Source organism: Aphis gossypii, chromosome 3, assembly GCF_020184175.1.
Source record: "Aphis gossypii isolate Hap1 chromosome 3, ASM2018417v2, whole genome shotgun sequence".
NCBI classification, from domain to species: Eukaryota; Metazoa; Arthropoda; class Insecta; order Hemiptera; family Aphididae; genus Aphis; species Aphis gossypii.
In genome coordinates this window covers 25753116-25778368 of record NC_065532.1, presented here as the reverse complement: position 1 = coordinate 25778368, position 25253 = coordinate 25753116, and the positions used below count along the sequence as shown (strand labels likewise).

At 29.8% G+C, this 25253-nt stretch overlaps 1 protein-coding gene and 1 long non-coding RNA gene across 3 annotated transcripts in view; both read right to left on the bottom strand.

Annotated features, from left to right (window-relative positions):
* Positions 1–25253, bottom strand: part of LOC114131428 (lachesin-like) — a 387860-nt gene that overhangs the window by 265663 nt on the left and 96944 nt on the right. The window lies entirely within an intron of this gene.
* The window catches only part of LOC126550940 (uncharacterized), a 44889-nt gene continuing 34815 nt past the window's right edge, over positions 15180–25253 (bottom strand). The window contains exon 2 of the long non-coding RNA XR_007604986.1: positions 15180–15424. This is a non-coding gene — a long non-coding RNA (uncharacterized LOC126550940). The remainder of the gene's footprint in view (positions 15425–25253) is intronic.

Below are 25253 nucleotides of genomic sequence, written 5' to 3'. Positions count from 1 at the left end.
GATTTTCGTGAAACTCTACCGACAGCAGTGTTATTGAAATAATATTTGTAATAATAATAACAACAATAATTAATTTGTTATATTGAAATTTTAACAAAAGAGCGTTTATATATTCAATTTAGGAAATGGCATTCGGAATCACGTGGGATGTTATAATCTAATATTTGATGCCGTTTCGTACAAAAACACTGTTAGATAACCATATGTGAATTCTAAAAACTTTTATTGCATGTACATTATTATTACAGATGGCAATATGGTGCGAGAAGATTCAACTAAAAATAATTATGGAATTCTGTAAAACGTGTACGGTTTCCCGCACATCTACAATTAATATAATTACACTTTTGACAACCATTTGCACTGGCGAAAACGTAACCGAATCAAAAACGTCTACCTGACAAGACGCTAATGAAATTACTTCAGTTAGCATGGTCCAAATAATTAATTGCCTCTGTCAAAAATGTAACTTGCAACGGCTCACCCCGTCCAACATGGATACATTGCAATCAGCTCCAGTTGAATATTGTCTTTACCAATTAAATTAAAACGAACCGGCAAAGCTGATGTATATTTTTTTTTCTGCAGTACGAATGAAAACGAAATTAAACAGGTTTCCGAACTACAATGATGCGTTGAAGTGTAACACGTTATACCTATAATACCAGTGTGTATCGTGTAATCGACATAATGATAATAATATGTAACGTGAAATTATGATATAAAAACTATTAAGATTTAATAAAATAAATTTAATAATTGTTATAAACGCGCAGAAAGTCAAAACAAATTCTCTATGAATAATTTTAGTTTATTTTTATTGCAAAATATAAATTTTCATTGAAAAACTTTATTCTTCTTATAAAACTCAAAGTAAATGTAGATTAACTATGCGATTTATTTGCTCATAATCAAAATATTATACATGCAGAATTAAATATTTAGATATATTATTGATATCGATCTTCGTTGATTCGAATAAAAATATAAAAACCAAAAACGCATTATAAATTAATTAGAGTTTCAGTTATTTGAAGTTGTCTAAAACCATTTTTATTTTCAAAAAATCACTGTGTATAATCTAATTAATTACAATAATAGCAGTACGTATCAGCACAGAAAAAAGCTATATCAAAAGATCAAATTGTTAAGGAGAGCAATAAAAAAATTTAAATTAATTGTATAAATATAATATATATACTTATATATATTTATATATTTTATTATTATGAGTTAAGAGTAAAATATAGATCTTAAAATGATGTATATGTATGTTGGTTTATATTAAAATAATTTACTGTAAATTATGAAAACTAGTAAAGTTGATTCGCATTCAATTTTTGTGAGTTTGTTCCAAAGTTAAGATTTTGTTCTAAGAAAAACATAGTATCTCAGAAACTTTTGCATATTTTGATTGGGGATGTATTATTTTTTTTGTTTTGAAATAAATGTAACTTCCCCGTGAAACACTAGGGAATGTGAAGTAATGTTAATTGAAAAATAATGTACTGCCGTCTACTATATTATAAAAATTGTATAGTTGTTGTAATTTACAGCGAATATTATGAAATAAACAAATAAAAAAGAATTAAAACTATTGATTTTCCACTACGCAATAACAATAATATTATTTTACTATTTGAGATCTAAATTATATAATTTCGTCGATTACTAAATTAAACCTCTACCGATTCATGAGAACCACCATGGACAAATCTTTGTGAATATATGAATTTTAATATTTTATATGATAAAATAGGTTTCCGCATAAACGGTCGCAGACATTTAGACAAAACGCTGTTCCCGATGTGATGTATATGTAATATAATATATTATATTATAAAACGTGTTGAATAATTCATGGTTTTTAAATTTAAATTTAACGTGTTCGCCCTAGTTCTATTCGATTTAAATTCAAACAATTTTATTTATTTTTACTTAAAGCACATTATATTCTGTAATGTATATTGTGTATATATAAAATCCACGGTTAAAAAAAAAAAGTATAAAAATATATATTGGATTTTACTTATTAACCTTCTAAATAATAATAATAATGCATATTACGATATCGATTCAAATATATTGCGAGGATATGCATGGAGACGGTTGTGGGTTCATATCAAAAAAGTATAATAATTTACGGATGTGAAGAAGTACGACGAATCGTGAGGTTATACAAATGACCATTCCGTGTGAATCTAATTTATAATAGTTAAACATGGAAAAAAAAAATTAAATACCATAATATGTATAATTCCAATGGCCAAAACCCACGCGCGCCCCACATATATACAATACACAATATATATATATAATATTTATAGGTATTATACATATATACGTCGCAATCCTGGTGCATTACATTCCTTTGAGATTATGTGATAAACATTTATATTTCGCTTTTTACTTTCGGATAGAATGGAGGAAAATATAAATGCTTATAATATTCTTGTACAAAATTATAATATTTAGAAATAACGAAATTGCATAAAGCTTTTAAAATTGTAACCGCTCGTACGAAACGCGCGTTAGTAATACAATATTGTGAGATGAAAAAAAAAACCCTTTAAAGAACATCATAATAATATAATAATATTATAATGTAGTACTTTTCCGTGTCAGTTTTCGATGGGTTACGACACACGTTTTTACACACCGCAAACGTCCGTTAATATTATAATTGCACAAAATATTTCGAGTTTTTTATACTGTGTTCGTGCACCTTATACAGGTATACATATTTTTAAATTTATGGACGACAGTTCAATAATGCGTAATACAAGATGATTCTATGAATTATACGCGTTGTCACTGTCGATGTCTGTGCGAAATACGCACACTCGAATGACGAGTTGTTTGTGAAAATAAATAGAACGTCTCGTCGTCGTCGTCTTCGTACAGTGACGGTGTAATAGATGTGAGCGGCACGACGATGATCGGATGAAAGAAAATGTTTATAGAACAAAACGCTACTGTGGATGACGGTTAGGAGGGGGTGGGATGTAATTTCACGGTAGCATTATAGTATACGTTTTTCGATTTATTCTTCTCCGATCGTCCCAACACCCACGTACGCGCCCTTTCATCTCGACCAGAGGTGAGCGGCGAAAAATAAATGTGAAAAAATATAGACTAATAACTGCACAACAAAACCGTAACGCGCACACGGATGGTATAGGTTAAATATATATATATATATATATATATTATATAATATTATTATACAGTGACATGCGCTTTGACATTTAAAAGAAAAGCCGACCGGGTGACGTTATTCCGTTTCCTGTACCGCCTTTTCCTCGCCGCACACGGTCGTCGATGCCAGGAATAATCTCATCCGTCACGCGAGATCGATCCTATTTATTGTACCCATATATTATATATGCAAAATGATTCACCATGCATGATCACCCTTTTTTTCTTTCAATAACGCGGTTATTCGAAAACTGATTTTTTGAAATTTTTAGATAATAATATACTCGTACCAAAAATAAAAATTATTACAATATTATTATATATTAGAATAATATTCTAATATATATTATTACAATAACAATTTAAATACTTTAACAATTAATACTAATGTAGATAAAGATGAATAATATTAGACCTGCTAAATGTTATGATATGTTTGTAAAATTATTTTTTATGACTTTTGAATAGTTGACCTCAGTATTGTGTATAATTAAAATTTTAATAACTGAGAAACTGTATGCATTTTGAGTTAAATATGTCACAATTTAAAAAAAAAATAAATAAAATATCCACTAAATAATTTGCGATCAAACAGTGAAGAGGGGAGTAGTTTTTCGTTTGCAAAACGAACGTTTATAACGATACAAGATACTAAATAGTATAAACTTCATCAAGAATTAGATAATATGGTATTTAAGTACATTTAAAAATTCCGAACTTTAGAATTTTATTTAACTCGTTTTTAAAGGAAACAACAAGGGTGATCGTGCTAGGTTAATCGCCCTGTATACAAATGTAACGTGTTGTGTATACATATTATACATATATGCACATAATATTATGTCTGTTATATACATTTTTATGCTTTGTCGTAAACGAATATTTTTTTTCCAAACGCGTAAAACAAACGCAATAATAACTCGAATCTTTAGCGCTGATACAATGATATATAAATGTTTTCCCGTTTAATGAGCCGATCTCGAAACTCCGAAATCCGATCACACATATATGTATAATATTATATTATCATGAAGGTACATCGCGTTCGTTGATCGAAAGACCAGTATTTTCCGGCTCACGTGTGTAGGCTGTAGAATATTGTAGTGTATAGTACAATTTTTATTCACCAAACGCTGCCATTTCCTACCCGTTTTATCTAACAATAATTATTCATCAAAATTGATTTTTAAATTTTTAACTTCACATACGAGCAATAGCTTAATTCACAAAGGATTTTGACTAGGTTTAAAAACAATATACTGTGTGCATGTTATTTAATGAACGTATTATCCGCGTAAGATAAAATATATATTTTTGTATAATAGACTTATAAAGAGAACTTCATGTCGCTGGGCTACTCGGGTCGGTTTTGATTTTTTTCGTTAAGTTTAAGAACTGGAATAAAGACGTAAATGATACACAACTAATATTTCTTTTATAAACAATAATTTTCCGCCGTGATAAAATCAGATCTGTGAGATTGTTTTGAGTGTTCGCATTGTTTTCACTTTCCGGTTTTTTTTTTTTAATATTTTGGGATAACTTTACCTATACATTCACCGATCCTATTGTTAAGAAATGCTCGCTTTAGAAAAAATTTAAATTTAAATCCAACGCATACCAATCAAAATAAATCAATGTCGAGTGCATGGTAAATAATATTCTTTTTTAACCACGTTCGGAAGTAAATGCATATTAAATGCACTTATATATGCATCTGGAATATCGTGTGTATAAATATGTACACTGTATACTGGCCTTTTATAGTCTACACATGAAATAGCCCGTACAGATATTTGTCGTTTTTGGTAATGCGTTCAGCCTGATGGACCGGAACGAGCGTGCAAAGTATGGCTAGGCCAATATAATAATATATATACATACAACACGAATGTGTGTAATATATTATTTAAGCGGTTTCAAATACCTATTTTCAGCTAGTGGCACTCAACTCTGTTTAATATGTTCTCGAAACTAAAACTCTGTGAAAGTTTCGATTGGCTGGGGAGGGCCGCGTCTAGATTGACAGATACATCGATATGCTATTACTATTAATATATGTATATATAGTTACATCGGAATGCAAGCGATTAGTTGGAGAAATTCACCTACTACAGTAACATACACCTATTATACCTGCAGTACAGTACAATAATATTATGTACGACTGTGTTGCGTGTACATTACAGTAGCACTACGGTTTTAACTACTGTTTTAAGACATGATTTATTTTGCGTTAACTGAAGTCGTGTCGTCAACACGGCCCGGTATGAATCACATGCGTGCATTTTTTTTTTTGAACAATTTTCATTTTTTTCAGCTTTTGGATCCACTCCCCAATAAAAATCGTGAAATCACACCCACAGCGCTGTTTTCGATGACCCGCAGATTTATAAAATACGTCCGCTAGTATAGTTGTTACGGATTTTTATTATAAAATTATGTGAGCGACGATTTTTGCACGTAAAAGTTTTATCGAATTTATTCTTAAACGTACATCAAAACTATGAAAATTTTTCGAAAAAAAAAATATTAAGATTCCATAATTTTTATCAACTACGTTCTACGTATTTAGTTACATTTTTAAATAATTAGAAAAAAAAATCCTAGATGATACATTGCCATACAAAATAATATAAAGGTACTATTTTATGCATGTATATTATAATGTTGAAAGTATTAAAATTTTAAATATTTAAAAATGTGTGGTCCCCGTAATACAGTGTCAGAACTGAACAAACACGATAATATTATAAAACATCGTAAATAATAATTTACTGGCATCCGTGTAACCGAATTGCCTACACAAAGCGCCCGCACCACAATATTCCGCGACTTTTTATTATTATTTATTACTGTTGTCTGTTGAGATAATACGACAGAACAATGTTTATTTAAATAGACGAACAATCGTTTTTAGGTGAACATGTATATTGTGTATAATTATGTATATTTTCATTTCAGTTATTTGATTTAAATTGTAATTCTATGAGACCTGAAAATGTAGAATAAATAATATAACCGTTACGAACAAAACCTTTCATAACAAAATTTCAAAGTTTGCAAACCTGGTGAAATCGTCTATACCCCATCGGGTATCTATTACGTTTACTTAAAAGCTAAATACGCATACATAATTTACTTAGCTTGTTTTACATACTTATTTATTTAATGAAATAAAAAGAAACTCGAAACATTTTATATAAACCGTATACTTTTGCATTGAAAAGAACATTTTGTAATGAGTTCCCATTTTTTTTTTTTATTATTAATATTTTTACTTATTTTGAGTGGTATTTTAATAAAATCGCGTAGAACTTAATCGATTTTGTGTGTATAAATAAATTGAAATAGTTATGTGGAAGGAGGACTGCACAAACATATTTTTCCAATTTATTCAAAACGTATAGAACTACATCATTATATAAAAGTTTTGGCGGCTTACAAACATAAAAATTTTACATACATACATGTGAAAAAATATTTATTATATTCACAGAATAATAAAAATATCTAACTGCCTGTTGCAGGTATTCAAACGTATTTAATATATTATATTTATTGAATATCTACTTTCGTCGTATGATATTTTGGTTGGGAAACTACAAGATAAGATAATCAGTGACGTAAACAAAGATTTTTGCTCAATAATTCCTCCCAAACACAAATTTTAGTTTCGATTTTAAAGTTTATGTTTAATTGTTCATATTATTTAACAGTATTATTTTTATTTTATTTAAAAACAATTAGAACTTAATTTCGTATCTAAAATATAAGCACATAATGGTTATAACCTAACAGTTTACGCCGCTTTAAACTGTTTCAACTGAATTTTTTAGTATATTATTATTATATTATCTACGTATCTATAATATACATATGAGTCATAATAATATAATGATATTATGTAACATAGCCGCTATATAGGTACAGTTTATTCACATTTCACTTAATCAACTTTTTGCATATCTTGCAACGAACAATAAACTAATGTAATTATGTATCTACTGTAAATTATACCATCTATGTCAATATTATGGAGAAACGTTGAAACAATTTATATTCATTTTTAATTGTAATTAAGTATAAGTGCCATTAGTTTGATTAACGTAAATACAATATTATTATATTAATCATACACATTTTTACAGTAGAGTGAAAAAATATCTTATACACTCGACTGTTAAATGACTTCGAAAATTGTGTTTTCGTATAAATAATATTCCTTGTCATACGTAAAATAATTTAATCAAATTTTTTTCTCATCTTCAATTTCAATATTTAATACAAATAAATGTCTCTAAAATTTAAATTTATTATACGCAGAATATGGATTTCAATCAATGGAATCTCCGAGTTACTGAGAATTTCGAATCTCATAAAATGAACGAAATATGGATTTTTACAAAATTGTTCTGAACATTTGTATTTTACGGAATCAAGTTAAATTGCACGTGCACAACATATTTATATCAATGTAGAATAGCTAGTCTGTTGACACCTATCATATTTCTGTCTTTTTTTTTGTCATTAGACAGTAAATTCTATTCGTTTCATTATAATACCCGAAACTATTATAAAAATAAAATATGATGATTCTTCACGGAAGTAGATCGTTGGTATTCGAATATTATATTAACTAGAAAACGAAGCTCATTATCTTTTGTCAAAGTTGATTGCTTTAACACACATTTTAGTTTTATAAATTGTTTTAATAATAGGCTACCAAAAGTCTGACATTAAAAACGTCGTTCCCTTTTAATTTTTTTAATGACAATTATTATTTATTTGCATAAAGTTAAACGAAAGGCTGATGTTTTAAGAACTCTTGTTACGCTGTATTATCACACATAATAATTATGTACTAATGTGCAGTATACATTATATGCGTATTATAGTGATGTATTAATGTTTTATTAATATTCGAACTTTATATTTAATTGTCCATAGCAGCACACACTATAAACAATGGTGCTCGAGTACTCGGTTTAAGTGGTTCTTAAAGCGTCGCTTGAATTATCAAAATTATTGGGCGTTCAAAAGGTGAATTCAGATTAGTTCTTTATACAAATAATAATAAGTCGCGTTGGAATTAAATAGGATTTATATGAAAATATTATATTCCGTCCAATCCGTTAGTATGGGGTCTCTGTGTATCTAATTTCAGTCCACTTGAACCACCCAGTTCAAATGAACTCGGTACCACTGACTATAAATAAACATTCGTAAACACTACGATGTATATGCTTTATAATAGGAGATCCGTGAAAGGTATTATTACAGAAAATTTCGATAGTTTATTATTGAAGTAAACATACACTTGTCGTTTACTGCAATATACATTTATTTACTAGCGGAAGTGATTTGCTCAACTCACACGCCACATCATTAAAATACACGTACATTTATTGTATAATATATTCACTCGAGTACACACTCACATAATTATTCGGTAAAAGAAACAATACAATATATATTTTCATATGTAAGTACAAAAAAAAAAATTAACATTTTCAAAAAAAAATCTAGAATATTTGAATAATAACATCACATATTATAGCCCAAAGAGAATACAGAGTCAAAAGTAGTTTCATGTAAATCAGTATTTTTACGGGAATATTACCTACCATATAAAATATTGCGCAAATCAGTGTTATAAATATTTAGTCAGAACTATCACGTGAATTTCTATAATAATAATTTTTAATTGTATTATTGCAATAATAATTAACATTTTTCGATAAAATGTTTTTATCTAATATCTACTGGAAAATTATATTTTGTGTTTTTGATTAATTTGTTAAGGTATTGCGACTTTCTGAGTTATATTATTTTCTATTGGCATACCCTTTCAACAATTTTCAGACTATTGATTATCGATGCAGCGTCATATTGTAAATTAATACGTTAATTATAATTGTGATATTTCACACATTAATAACCGTTTGACACGAATTTATAAGTTAAATGCGATCCGATTTGAATCAGGTAATTGTTGTCAATAAAGGATTACTGTCAAATTTAAAGTTAATTCTGGACATTCACTATGTTGCTTACTCATTAAGTTTTCAAATAGTTTGAAAAATTAATTATCTTTGACAAGCATACAATGTTCAAAAATTATCCCATAATTGGTGATAAACGTTACATGGATACACAAATACGGTTGATCTCACATCACCATACGCATCGACAAAAACAGACGATCTATAGGACCTCTAAAACGGCAGACAGAAAACGTAAAAATGATACGTTTCTGACGTTTGAAGTTTTGACGCGACGCCAGTGACGGATATCGGCCGTTGCATTATACATATATATATATATAACACCGAAGATATCAAATATAGTTTATCTTATTTTTCTTTTACGCCCATATCGTCGCAACGTGGGTTACATTGCTGATCGAATGTCATGAATAAATCGGTAGTAACGATAATGCGCTTGGCGAAAAAAGATACGTATGCGAGTGGATGACCAGTGGGAGGATGCACGAATATTTAGTAGGTACCACTTCGTCTTACCACATACAACAAATTTAGGGTATAACGTATATTGAAGAGATTTTTGTGATTTAAATTTATTTATATATCACACGTACATAATACGCACACCCACACATTTACAAATAAAGGAAGCCATCTGCAAATTTTTTGTGGTGGTCCACACAGTAAGTTTTGCAACAAACTCGTTCAAAATATTCCACACAGACCAATCGTTTAGTCACTAAACGATATCACAAAAAAAAAAATATTTATTTTTAGAATCGAAAGTACATCAGGTAGTTAAATAAATAAAATCTCTACAACACTGTAGTTTAAATGATAACTGATAAATTAGAACTTGAAAAGGATTTACCGGCGATATGATTAAATATATTTTGTATAGTATACATAATATAACAATGTCGTTATATATAATTTTATGGCTGCAGCCATGCGAGAACCGTTCTCTGGTCAAAAATATTGTCACATTTTTACGTATCTTAATTTTATGATAAACGGCAACTAACTATATCACAGTATAACATAACCACTAATCAATATATTAATAAATAGTATTTACCCTATTATTACTACATTGATATTCTCGCTAATTTCCGATGAATCACTGAAATTCCCATCCGGTAAATATGCCTATGAGCGAATTACCCTGTTTCACGCCTTATTGTTATACAAATAATATCGTTCGATCAAAATGATGAATCGATATAATAATGTTTTGCTTTCCTGAGATTTAAGTACGACAATGACGATGATGGTGTTAAGGTAAACCAAAAAAAAAAACACAAAACCATTGATTTAAAGATTGACCTGATTGCCGAGCGCCCGTCGCCCGCCAAAGTCGGTTATTGTGAATTGTTCGAGTTTCTTTTGTGGCCGAGGACATTACAACGGATACGCGTACGCATTTCAACTTATATATTCGAACTGACGGTATTATATGTATAAATGTATATATATATATAAATATATACACTTGTTTATAATAAACTCGGACGATTAAGATAATGCGGTTAATGATTTCAAACTTAAAACGGTGTTTTTATCGACGCCGTAATTGTATGCGATTAAACGAAATGTATTTTTGTGCCGTCAAACAACGGTACGATATACGAATTAACGACGACAATAGACAATAGAGTCTTACACAAACTTAATATTTTGCCCTGTAGAAATGAAAAAAAAAATGTATATAGCACATACAAATATTATATATTATACACGAACATGTTTAAGCTCTAAACGATTTCTTCGTAACGTCGTATAGCGAATATATTATCCTATTAAAACCGCCTTATATATATATATATATAACATATACATACATAACTTGCGGTGATCAACACACATTTTTATAATGTTACAAGCCAATAACGATTGACCTATATATAATGTATATTATAAAATTTCATTATATTTCCCACATATAGTTTTCTAGAAAGCATAAAGAAATCGCAGTTTTAATCGAATCGAGGAATATTTCGAAAAAGTCACGAGCGTGTTAAACCATTTGAAAACTAAAAAAAATAATAAGCAAACTATTAAAGACGTTTTGGCATCTGATCGGCCGAATAAGATTAAACAAAACGAATTCCAGTGTACAATGTACATATATATATATATATATATATATATATAATATATATGCACGCGTTTTAAAGTCCGACACGTTCGATTATTCTAATTACACGTCGACGGGTGGGTGTTTAACGACGTTGCACGTTCTCAAAAATCTGACACCACGACGAAAAGCGGATTTTTACAAAACAGCACAACCTCGCTGTGGGTGGGGAGAAAAGAATCATAGCTCTTTTACAGATTTTTTTCATTTGGCGAAACGTCGGAAATCGTTGTGAAATCAGCCGCGATGTTTCCGATTGAATCGTTTCGAATCCTATCCCGGTGCAAAGACGTGCAAAACAAACAAATAAATAAACGAGACGTCGATGTACGTCGATGTTTAATGAATTGTCATCAACGAAATTCCAACAATTATCGGTTGCAGCATCTATATATAAAGTAAGCGGATTTCCGGATCTATATATAGACTATAATACCGTAAGAAATAATAATATACAATAATTATTTATCGTTAAGAATACGTAAAACATTTTGTCTGAAATGTACACTTGAGCACACCCATGTCGCACATCGACATTGAAAACACGCCACCACAACCAACGCACGAATAAACGAAATATTACATTTTTATATTATATTATGGTATAAAATATTCTATACACAGAGATAGTTTTTAAGTTTATTTTGGCGATGAAATTTGAACGTCCGATGTTATATCGCATAATATCGTCATAGAATATATATAGATATAGACTTTTAGCGTGCATTACGTGATCTATATATGAACTATTCGGTTGTTAAAAATGGGAGGTCATATTGGGTAAAAAAAATTACTCGAGCCCTGAAAAAAATATCGATTCCTTACAACATATTTATTAATGTTATAACTTTATTTTTTTATTTTATTATTAAAATAGACATATAGTTTTGTATTTCTGAATATAATATTACAATACTCATAATAAATTGATCAAACATATATGCTCTCTGTATTTACGATAAGCGTTTTATTTCAATTTATTTTGTGTACAACTATTTTTTATAGTATAAAAAAATGTTCTCTTAGAGTTTCGTTTAATAAATATTAAAGTTTAATGTAGCGACCGTTTTTGAAAACATGCAAAAAGTGTCAAAAAAAATAAAAATAAAATATTCTGAAAAATATTATACTAACACTACCATTTTATTATTACTATTATTTCTTCAGTAATATAATATACAATATACATGCATACATTGTATTCTACTTAAGTTAAAAAGTAACGAATACTTTTATCGTGAAATTTTAACCGATTATTTGCATTAAATACTTCGTACAGTGTTTCATACACAAAAATATCAAACAACTGCATTATATTTAAGAGTATAAAATATTTACAATTTTTTTATATAACTTATCTCTTTCATAATAGCATAAAATAAATTGATTTAGTTGTTACTTATTGGTAAGTACATCTGCGTTTTTAAGCAAATTTAGTCATAAAAAAATTCCCGTTTACTTAACATGCTTACAAATTATAAATGTTACAGGTTTCTAACACTCGTTTGTAAATAACTATAATATTTAAGATAGATAGGTACCAACAAAATGCGTATAAAATTAGCGTACCGAAAATACTATAAAAGTTATGGGATCCACTTATTCATGACATACGAATCCATTTTTTGGTTTTTTGTCTAAATTTTTTTTTCACGCCCAGCTTATTATTTTTAGAAATATTTTTTTAGCTGTCAAACCATAATTTTTTGTGTTTAAAAAAAAAAAAAGAAAAAAACCGATATTTGACAAGCTTTGATATGTTACGCGTTAAACGGAGCATAAAGTAGACATATCATATCTTATAATATGCATTTTATTGTTACAAGACGTGTGACTATTATAATATGACCTTACTGCAGTATATACGTCCTAGTTCTCGATATGATAATAATATTATTATTATTATTATTATTAACACTTACTATTAAAATGTAACTATGCGAAAGTGAGAAATTATTATTGTTAATATTATACTGTACACCGTATAGCGACCGTTGCCTTCGCGTGATGACGGCACATTAGAACCCATTTGACTAACACACACTCCTGAAGTGCTGTTACGGACTTCTTCTGGACGCGGTCGTAATAACGTTGTATCGTATTGCCACTGAATTTTATATAGGTAACTTACACACACGCAAACACACACATATATGTACATATATATTATAATAATTCGGAAATTTATGAGTTTCCGCTCCTTGTCATGGAGTTCTGTTCAGTGAGGGTATACCACCGTGGTGGGTGAATACCGACGAAAATTATACCCACCGCGGCGACACGGTATGGTTCGATTTCGGTACTTGCGCAGTAACATAATTTTATATTATTGCGAATATAATATAATACTTACAACAATCAAAAAGGAAACAACACTGTGGGGGTGAAAAAAAAACACAATGTTTTGTTCCGGCTATAGGATTATGAATAAAATATACAAATTATTACTGTACAAAGTGTACAATGTATATAAGGATTACTTCACCATATACCTACTATTACGAGTTTAACGATTTATAATCAATGAAAACAATAATAATTTTATTTTGGTTATTTAAACATCATTAAAATATTAATAATTATTGCAATTGTACGGCAATTGTCGGTTTACTACAATGGCAAAAGTAAAATTACTACCTCTACCTATATGTGTTAAGTAAAATGCAGAAAAACGATAACTTTCCTTCGTATTCGGTTCAGAGGTCATAATAATATATAGATTAACAAATATTTTGTTAAAACTAATATTTTTTTTATTAATAATTATTATTAAATAAAAATAGTTTGTCATAAAAAATAAGTTGTTTTTATTGTTGATACAACTGCGTTCTTAAAAAAATTGAAATTGCCAAAAAAATAGTTGAATGTAATAATTTATGAAACATGAATGTATCTATTTCTATTTTTTTTTAATTTCTATTTTATTGATCTGTAATTATTATTGAAAAGCCATCCCTACATGTCATATAATTCACTCTATGTAATATAATATTACCTGCGTGTACCTTGGGGTAGCCTATATTATATGGGTTTCTTTCCCCGTGTCCAAAGAAGTATTCAACAATAGATTCGAGTTTGTCTATAAATACAATATAACAATCACAACATGCACCTGATTTCAAGTTATAAGCTATAAACACACACACGTAAGCAACGAATGTGGACGACAAAAAGTACACGTGAAAAGTCCACTCTTCTGTAATCGATTTGTTGAACGCAATTTATTTGTGGTAACAAAAAGCAGCGGACGAGTAGAAAATAAGATATTTATCTCAAAAAATATTGAGCCGTTAAAAACTCTAATATAATATAAAGATGTGTAGATTAACGGTGTAAACCGTATAATATTATAGGTACTAACTGCGGTAGGTTCAGTACAAAGTAGAAAGAATGTTTATAACGAATAGTGCTTATTTACTTTTTATGATCATAACATTTTATTGATTTTTAATTTAATTATTTTTATATATACCTACCTATAAACAATATAATATAAATGAGTTTGGTTTATATGTATATATATATAATATGGCATATAATGAAAATAACGCGTGAATTACATGCGTACTCGTTAGTATAGTGATTTAAGTATGTAAGTAAAAAAATCCAAAAAAGTATTCATTTTATCGTGTAAATATAATATAATTAATTTTTAGTTTTCATATATTATGTAGTTATTTATAGAACAAAGAGTGATGATCAAAATTATATTTAAAATATTAGCGACTCCCTTCACTCTTTTAGTACCTGTCAAAATCCACCCCTGTTATGCGTGATCGCGCATGGATACATCTGAATTTATTACTACACGAGTATATATTATTATTACATACAAGTATACGATAAATATAAAGCTATTACTCATCGTAATTCATAATATTATATTTATCCACGAGATGTCTACAAATTTAGTTTTTATTTCAATTATATAATTCGAACCATGAGTACTTTAATATGAAACGCGTCCGATTTCACTCATCTCCCAGCTATTTAACATATCGTAGTACGCCACCGACTGTCGCATAGTGAGGGAAACGGTGCCACGGAATGGCCGCTGCCGTTAGTCTACATGAGCAAAACGGTTTATTTTGGGCCAAAGTACCTATATTAATTATTTATATAAATATATTTTCAATTACTTACTCATTTGTACTTAGGTATTAAAATAGATTATTGACAAACAGTTGTATAGTCCTTACCTGAAACAAACAAAAAAAAAAAAAATTAGTTCCAAATATTATATTATAGTAATGTATGTATACTTTTATATGGTTCATGATTAATTTAAATTATATTATCTGAATTGTTTTTAATATAATACACTATATATATATGATTAATTATGTTCAAAAGTCCAAGTATTTTTAAAAATAGTAATTAAACAGAAAAGTAGTAATATTATTGCACACTGCGCTTAAAAAATTTAAAGTTCATATTTTGATTTTTTGATTAAAGATATCAAAATCATGAATATGTAAACATTATTCTATAGATTAATTCATAAAAATTTTAATATTCTTATACTTAAGGCTTGAAAACATTATAAAAGATTTCTAATTAGTTCTTCTTACTGAAATCACAAAGATAAAAGTTTAGCATAAATCTATTTTTATTTTTTTCATGTAGTAGTAGCATACATATTTATGAATTCGATAATCAAATGTTAAACAACGATTTATCTTTAAACAAATTGTATAACTTTTTTGTAATTTATAAAATATTAACCTTAGAAACTTTTAACATTTAACTTTTACTTAAATTATTATTTTCAATACACAATGTAATTTTTATAATATTATTGTAAAACCAGTTAAAAGTTGTAATATTGTAGTGTATTATACTATTTCTATTATAAACTTATTATTGCCCAATACGTTTTTCTATTAATAACAGTTGCATATGATATGATATTATTGTAATAATTGCTAAATATATAATATATCTGACATTTTCAGCATAAATTAGTTCAAAAGATAGTATGATTTATAGAAATATACATTATACTTTTATGTTTTGTAGTAATAATATTATAAATCATTTATAAGGTATCTTTAGAAATGGAGGCTGATACACCGTTGTACTTAATAACGAAGTACACTTAAAATCTACCATACAAAAATACGATTTCCTCGATTTTTTATCGTTTTTTATACTCATTATAATAACCACGATATTACACGTATATTATAGTAATGTTTTATTTTTTACAAAGCGTACAGCGTACAAGGACTTTTCACTTTTTTTTTTGTTTGGTCGCAATTGATACTTAAAAAAAGTTGTTGTTTAAATAAATGTGTGTGTGTGTGTGTGTGTGTTTTAATTACACGCATTTGACGACTAATACACAAAATCTACTGAAGCTGCGGAGTGAACAATTATATAGGTACCTCAATAATATTGAGTCAATATAATATACAATAAACCATTGCACGATTGATACTATATTTTGTTCAGAATGTATGTGCTGGATTATTTTTTTTATACATAAACTACATATATAGATATTATTTTTTTACATGAGACACTTGTTATGCAACTCATTTTTTTGAATAAATATATAATTAAATAAAAAAGTAAATTTAAGTGTTTTGAACACTATAATATATTCGTGTTCGTAAAGTATACAACAATTGACTGCTGGGAATAATGAGACCAGTACTATGTTACAAGAATCGTCCTGTACACATAATATAATGCGTAGTGCGACCTCTCTACTGCAGGTTTACGACTACGATAATTCTCTCTATCTACAATAAAATCCACTAGGGAACAAAATACGAATTTCCCGGTTTTCGAAAGAGGTTTTTAATTAAAAACCCACGTTACACGAAAAACACAATTAAGGGTAGGACGAGGATGTGCACATATCGGTCACGTTCATTCCGGACCGGTGGTTTGTCTTCGTCGACTACACCAACAACTACTCTGACGGGGATATTTTTTCCCGACATTCCTCGCATTGATCAAAAGTACTTAATGCATCTCGTATATCATCATTTACGTCCCACACAGTATCTATATATACCTACCATGTTAATATATTTGGTCGTCTCTGGTTTGTTAAATAGCAAACGTATAACCGGTTACTAGACGTATATAAAAAGGTTTTCAGGAAACTATGTAGGTACGTGAATTTTTTTTTTTGAGGGAAACAAATATGAATCTAGTACTCCACAACATAATAATAATATGTTTCATTGTATTCTGAACTATATACCAATAATACAACATTCCACATGATATGCGTAATATAATTATATACCTGCTCACCATTGCATACTCAACCCCGCTAACACGCACTCACGCGCACACCTTCTTAATCACATTAATCGTCCCCCTTAAATTATTGCCATAACGGACAATATTATTATATTATAATAATACGCGCGTCAAATCGTTATCGAAATCGCATAGCAATATAGTACGTACGTATAATCATATAATGATAATATGGTATGTCCGAAAGTCGGCCGTTCCGCACGCATCGGAAATTCGAAATATCATCACGCCCGCGAGGAGATTTCGATTGATTAAATAAACGACGACACGACATTTCGGAAGCGTCGACCCTCATCAGAACGTTGTTCGTGGCAAACAATCGCACCACCTGAATATTATTCGGGATCACGTGCTCTGTACGCCTGTATTATTATAATAGTAACATGGTACGATATTTTTACCGGGTACACTCGTTAACCATCAGCAGCTAAATATACAATAATATCACGGTATCGATGGTTATCACGTGATAACAATATAATATGATATATGATGTTTCAGAATGACTTGCACCGCATCAATCTTCAATCAATCGCCCATTTCCCTCACAGTTGCTGCTAACGCTGTAGATAGGCGCACTCCATTATTGTGATATCGACATCAATATTAATATATTTTATCCGATATTTGCGTGATTTACGGCACGCAGAACAAAATAATATACGAATATCTCATCATATTTTGAGCCATAATCTATGTATACTCACTAGAGCAACTCGTTCATTCTCTATGTTAAGCTCAAAGCTGACCTAATCTTAGTTATTATTATACAACTGATTTTTTTAAATTCAAAACGAAATGAAAGAGTCTACCTCGATATCTACGTATATTATTCTCAAGTTTTGCTGTACCTCATTTTGTCCATCTCTGATGCCGTAAATCATAGTTTTACAAAAGATTCACGAAAAGTTCAATATTTTAATAATAGTTTAAATACATAATACTTTAAAGAATTTAATCTGGACAACATTGTCCAAAACACAACCAAGTCGATAAGTGTCATCGTTGGAAAGCAGTTATTTTTATTTTATTTTTTTTTACCCCCGCAAACGTTGTTCGGACGTCGGACGCGGAATCGAAACGATTTTGTTGAAACGATATTTTTTGGTCTTAGAAAAGAAAAAATTGTAACATTATACTCGTTTATATAAATTCGGGTCAAAACAACAATATAGCATTTTTGTCGAACATCTGTCGTCGTCTCCTCACTACCGCACGTTCGGGTCTGTTCGATTTGCCAAAATGTATCTTATGCGAAGTCTTAGGACAACGAAATTACACGCACACGCGACTGTACGACGATATTGGTATTCGTATAGTCGTGTGTTGGTGTATGTGCCGTCGACGATCAACAGCCTGCAGTCGTCGCAGCACGTGACTCGCGACCCTTCGGAAATAACACGCCACTATTTATACGCGACGCTGGATGTGACCTACATAAATATAATATATATATACGCCGTTTATATATAAGAGGGGCGACAGAGAGAAAACTAAGAGGGACTTTGAGAGAGCGATGGTGAATAGTAATTTACGAGTGGAGTTCAGAGTTCTATAGTTCTATACCAATTTAGACCGCAAATGGTCGTACCTTCCGTATGTCTACTTGTGAATATATTACATAGTAATCGTGTAACGCGATAAGACCGCCGAATAGACCTATTGTAAATGGATTACTTATTGTGACGTGTTGTCTAGCTTTGGGCATCACTAAGAATACGGTTCAATGCATATCACTATTATAATAATATAATAATATGTATTATACGATTGCAATAAAAATTATTTTTTACAGCGAGTGTATAGTACTTTAGGTAGTGTTCTTTGCCGCTCAAGTGTTCTGCATAACAATAATTCACACACCGAATCTCTATGGTACATATATTGCAGATAATATATCGACGGTCAGTCTACAGAAGTGGGAGAAGATGATTATTTTTAATCGTTTCGTCGATGCAGATAGTCATTTTCAAAAAGCGATTGTTTGTCCAATAATTTCGGTAATTACCATCAAACAAAAAAATATATAAACCTATTATTTTTTTATAATTTATTCATTGAAATAACGAAACAAGAATTAATGTAAAAAAAAAAAATAAAAAAATATTATAACTTTACCATAAAATAATATCATTTTGAATTGATCATCACTAGAGATTCAAAACAACAGCTCAGGGGGAGAACGATGATAATATGTGGAGGACCGTGGGGATTAATTATAATTTTAAAGTAGGCAAATGTAATAACTACTTAATGGTTAAGACTGATCGTTAAACAATGGTGGAATAAACAATACACATTTAATATTATATTATATTAGTGTAAGAGTGAAATTTAGGTTTTTATATTATTATAAAATAAAATAACTCGATCAATCACCGACAGGCAATCCATAAAAAATTACTTTTATACTAAAGAATAATTATCATCACTATATAATATCGAACTTAACCAGTTCATTATCGGTAGCACTACCTATGGTGATTATCGCACATTAATATACCTACCAAAAATCGAAAGACATAGGTCGATCTCGTTAACATTTTTTAATAAGCCACCGCCGCGTTCTACTCGTATATACACGACGATATGTATATTTAATATATTATATATCGTCGTTAATGGATCTGCACATATTATATTACATCGTTACATATATTTTGTACACAATATTATTATGCATATGCTTTAAAGGTAGGTATATCATGATATGTAACATTAAATTATCGAATAGTGGTTGCGATCGCATATACGTCACGTAATAATAATGTTCTCTCGATATGTTTGAACAATATTTTAATACAATATGCTTCAAACTATATACATAACATAATAATAATATTATTATTACAAAATTTCAATACACCTAAAGTATAAATAATTAATAATTCGATACGACTGACAACGTTATAATAAATAATAATCTTATTATGCATACTATAATATTATATATGTATATTATTATTACAGTGTAGACCTGGTTTGGGTAAAGCCGGTATAGGTACTTCGAAAGTGAGCTCACTTTAGCTGTATTACTGTAATATATGACTAATCGACGAACGATAGTTTACTATGAATAGTCGTCGGTCATCGATTGTTCGAAATTGATATCGTCGCGGGCTAATCGACGCTATTTTTTTACTAAAAAGCGATAGTTTAATGTCATTAAAACATTTGTTCTATGAACGGAATAAGAATTCAGAAATAGTTCAACACTTCGAGTCAAATTCTATCACTGTTTTGTCCCGAAGTCCGATTGAAATGAACGCGGTTACAACTCGACTATAATAATAGGCTGAAAGCTATTCAATACTTATATTAAAAAATAAAAAAGTAGGTATTTAACTAGCGGACTGTACACAACTTAATTGTGTGTATGCAGAATTGAAAAAACTCATATTAATGAATGAAAACAATATTAAATACAAGAGAGGGACTTAAAAATATGGTTAGTCCTAACACAATTGCAGAATATAATAATACTAATAATAACGCATGACAAATCGTAGTATTGATAGTGAAAAACTTATTACACTTAAATATAATATGCGTGTCTAGATGTTGACAACAACAATCGATATATGATAATATAATATAAGAAAAATTAATATAATAATATGTAATGATACAATTACTGACAATATAATGACACACGTCTGACATTTGGCTATCTGTCGAATCCCTTGAACTCGAATGCCTCATCTTACGTCCCTTATTCGCGCCCGAAACAATATAAACCGCAATGTGGCGAACGGTGACGAGCGTACACGAACGCACAATATGACGGCGACACAAATACGCAAACTAGACGAGCGCGATGACACGCCGATAGTATATTCATGGACTTTGCAACGCTTTGGTCAATCGCACACGACGGACGAATATGTATGCGAAAGAACGGTTAAAAAAATGCTATGAACGGTCATGCGCTAAGTAAAAGACGGCATCCGTAACACACAAAACAGGCGACAAATAAAAAAAAAAAACGGACGAGTACTAATAATACGACGACCTTTACGACTGTACTTTTTTAATAAAAATGAAAAAAAAATATGTCGGCTATGCCCGGACACCGGGCGGCTCACCGATGAAGATGACGCAGGCGCAACGGCCATAGAGTAATCATTCTACGGCTCAACCGGATCGGTGACGAAGATAATTATAGCCGACGCGGGCTACACTGTTTGCCCCGAACCACATAGAGCGAACAATCACATATAGCCGATTACTAACAGTGTTGTAGCAGCTAGAGAGCTTATAAGCTACACACAATTTTCAAATATAATATTATGTTATTTTATTACAATATTATGTGATAAAATAAATAATTGGATTGTGCCGAGCAATCTATAACTGTGGCCGCTAACTTATAGCGTAGATAATATCACTGTAAAATGAATATAAAACAAAAATGTTAAAATGCCTACACTACACACCACTATCGTTATGTATATTTTATAATACGTAGGTGCATGACGCTAATTAGAAATCACAACCAATTTATTATAGTACAGTATTATAAGCTATTTACTTCATATTTCACTCTCGCGACACGAAAGACTCGGTAAATTAATTTTAATCAGACATTTAAGAATACATCAACTCACTTGCAATTTCCGCTCCACGTTAAATAACAGGACACGACTGCTGCACGCTTCGTGCTGTTAAAACGCATATTATTATGTGCCTCACCTATATAGTCATAAAATATGAATTGACGTTTTCCGATTTAATTTGTAAACTTTTGCGCGATATCATAACGCGGGTACACACATACGATATCGGGAAATTAGATTATTTTAGCGACTGCAACATATAAGTGAAACAACTGCAAATTAAGCGTAAAAGTGTTCAAGAACGAGCGAACAGTTGCGTTTAGTCTTATAAAAATTTGATAATTTATCAGTCGAACACCGGATATATGACCTGGAATACTACTGGAATATATACTATTTTAATAATAAACATAGAATATATTAAAACCCTGTTGCCTGTATAGTTGTGTCGATATTTTTTTTTTTTTTGAAATGGAATGTACAGATAAAAAACCTTTTAGAATAATAACTTTACCTGTGCATTGAATGCACTATACCCTAGAAAAACGTATTTAATATTATTAAAAAATACCTATACAAATTTTAAAAATTAAAAAATGTAATTTTTATGTTCAAATATTTTAATCACCTAAAAAATAAAATTAAAACATTGATGTTTTTTAGAAAAATTCTTATAAATTATAAAATAAAACATGATATTCCAACCTACATAAAATTGAAATTAAAAAGTAATCATTAAATATTTAAAACAAATAAATAGAAATTGACAGAATTAATATTTTTTTTTAAATACCTACCATAAAGTTTAATAATAAACGAAAATTACTTAACCTAAAAAAATAAAACATCATAATATCAAAATAATATGTAAAATGAAATAAATGCATTGTTACATGTTATAGCCAATAGTAAATCTGAAATCTCTTAAAATCAGCTGAAAAAAATGAATGTCCTAAAATTTATCTAACTTTTATAATAACTACTATTTAGACGATTTTTTCGATAATGATGTGAACGCTTTTATGTATAATACCCACACAAATGTTTCGAAAAAAATTTGATAGTTGTATTAGGTTATTTTTTAAAAAAAATTGAATTTTTTCTTTGGATGCACTACAGATGCTAATAGAAATAAAATTATAATACAACTTTCTTTTATGAATTGTAATAATGGTTAAGTATTCAGAACGTTATTCCTCGAAATCCGTCATGTAATCGAAAAACTACTTAGCGTCGTAATACCTACACATATGTGACACCATCCTATCCCGAGACATTCCTCGACCTCACAATATGTGCAGATATATCGTAGTTATGATAATAATATGTACAATTTATACACAATTTCATGATGTATCGTAATGTCATGACATTTGGCTGGCACACGCGTAACAAGCGTAACACGTAAAATCGATTTACGCCGATCGTAACTTCCATATACTTAGCCAGAGAGGTGTGATGAGACGGTCGCCAGAAAACGGGGTGCGTGGCCGACAGTGAGCTTTACCCACCACGCGCTCACCGTATAACATGGCGCCGCGGACGGGCGACTTGCTGTCGGAAATCGATAGCGCGCGTATTATGCGGGGGACGGAGACGCGTTTCCGGGAAATCAGACGAGGAACATTTGATTTACACTTCCGATCTGTTTTCGGGATGACCACGAAGACGAGTAAACGTCGCGGTGACAATTTTCTTAAACTCGACAATACTAATCGGAGGGGACACGAGATAACGCAAGACAACAAATTTGTGAGATATCCACTCGAGCGGTTTATCAAACTTATATTATAATATATTATATCGTTAGTGTTCAACTGTATCACAATAATTTCAAGAATAGGTACCTACATGTAAAATATACAACTTTCACGTTCTGTAATTATTATTTTTAGGACCGGTCGAAGAGAAATGGACGTATTCGATTTAACCAAGAATTTCTGTGAGAAAAAAAATAGTTAAACAACTACCAAATGTATTTTTACTATACGAGCAATACATTGTTAATGTGAAAAATATATTTAGAAATTTTTGAAAAACAGTAGTTGCGTCTAATAGATTAAGCCCTCTAGAGTAAATATAGTATTAGATTTTAAATATTGATAATTTATAAAGAGCTAAATAATTAATATCGTGCCGTGCTCGTGTGGAACGGACAAATTCCAAGCACGAAGACAGCAATAGGTAGCTAGTGAGTGCAATCGTCGCCACCGAAAACCATCGTTAAATTGACCGGTGTACGACCGTCGAGTCGCGTCATTAAAATAATATATGCGTTGTATCAAACCGCCAAAAAAACAACAATCACATAAACCGGGTGCGCCAGATAACCACACGTGTGGGTAAACAAATTAAATTTCCATCGTTATTATTATATTTTAGATAATATTATTCGGCACGGACGTGTGTTATTAAACAAATGAGCGGGTGAACTGTATATATATATATTCGCACATTGTACACACTCGCGATCACGCTTCGCATCGAAATGCGTACTCGAACGTATTATGTACTATAAATTATAATAATAATATTATTATATATTATTTTAATAATTATTAACGGCACGCGACGTACGAAATGGATTCTTCCATAACGATAGGTTTGTGGCACACATCGTGACGATCATGATTTCGTGCGAAATAACAACCCAACGTAAATCTATAAACTTCGATATGACACCGCGTGTTTTTAAAAATATTTTATTAAAATATTATAGTAAAACGTTTTAAATTCTTAGCGAGATTATATAATATTATGTATTGGTTTTATAATAATGTGTAGGTAATTTGTTATTTAAATTTTTTATCTTTCGTCGTTTTTTGAAACAGCAACAATGCTTTGCAATCGTTGTTGAAAACATTTAGAAAATCTTAAACGAAACAAAATTACAATATATTATTAGATCGATTTTTAATAACGATAAATAGCCTTATAGGTTATTACGTGGTATTTTATGTGGTATAACTTAATACGTGGTATTAAGTGAGATAGAAAACCATATATGACTTTAACTTAAGATTTTAAAACTTTTTAAACTAAAATATTATTAGCTTCAATATTGTTGAAACCCAGACGATATCGATTTATAATTTT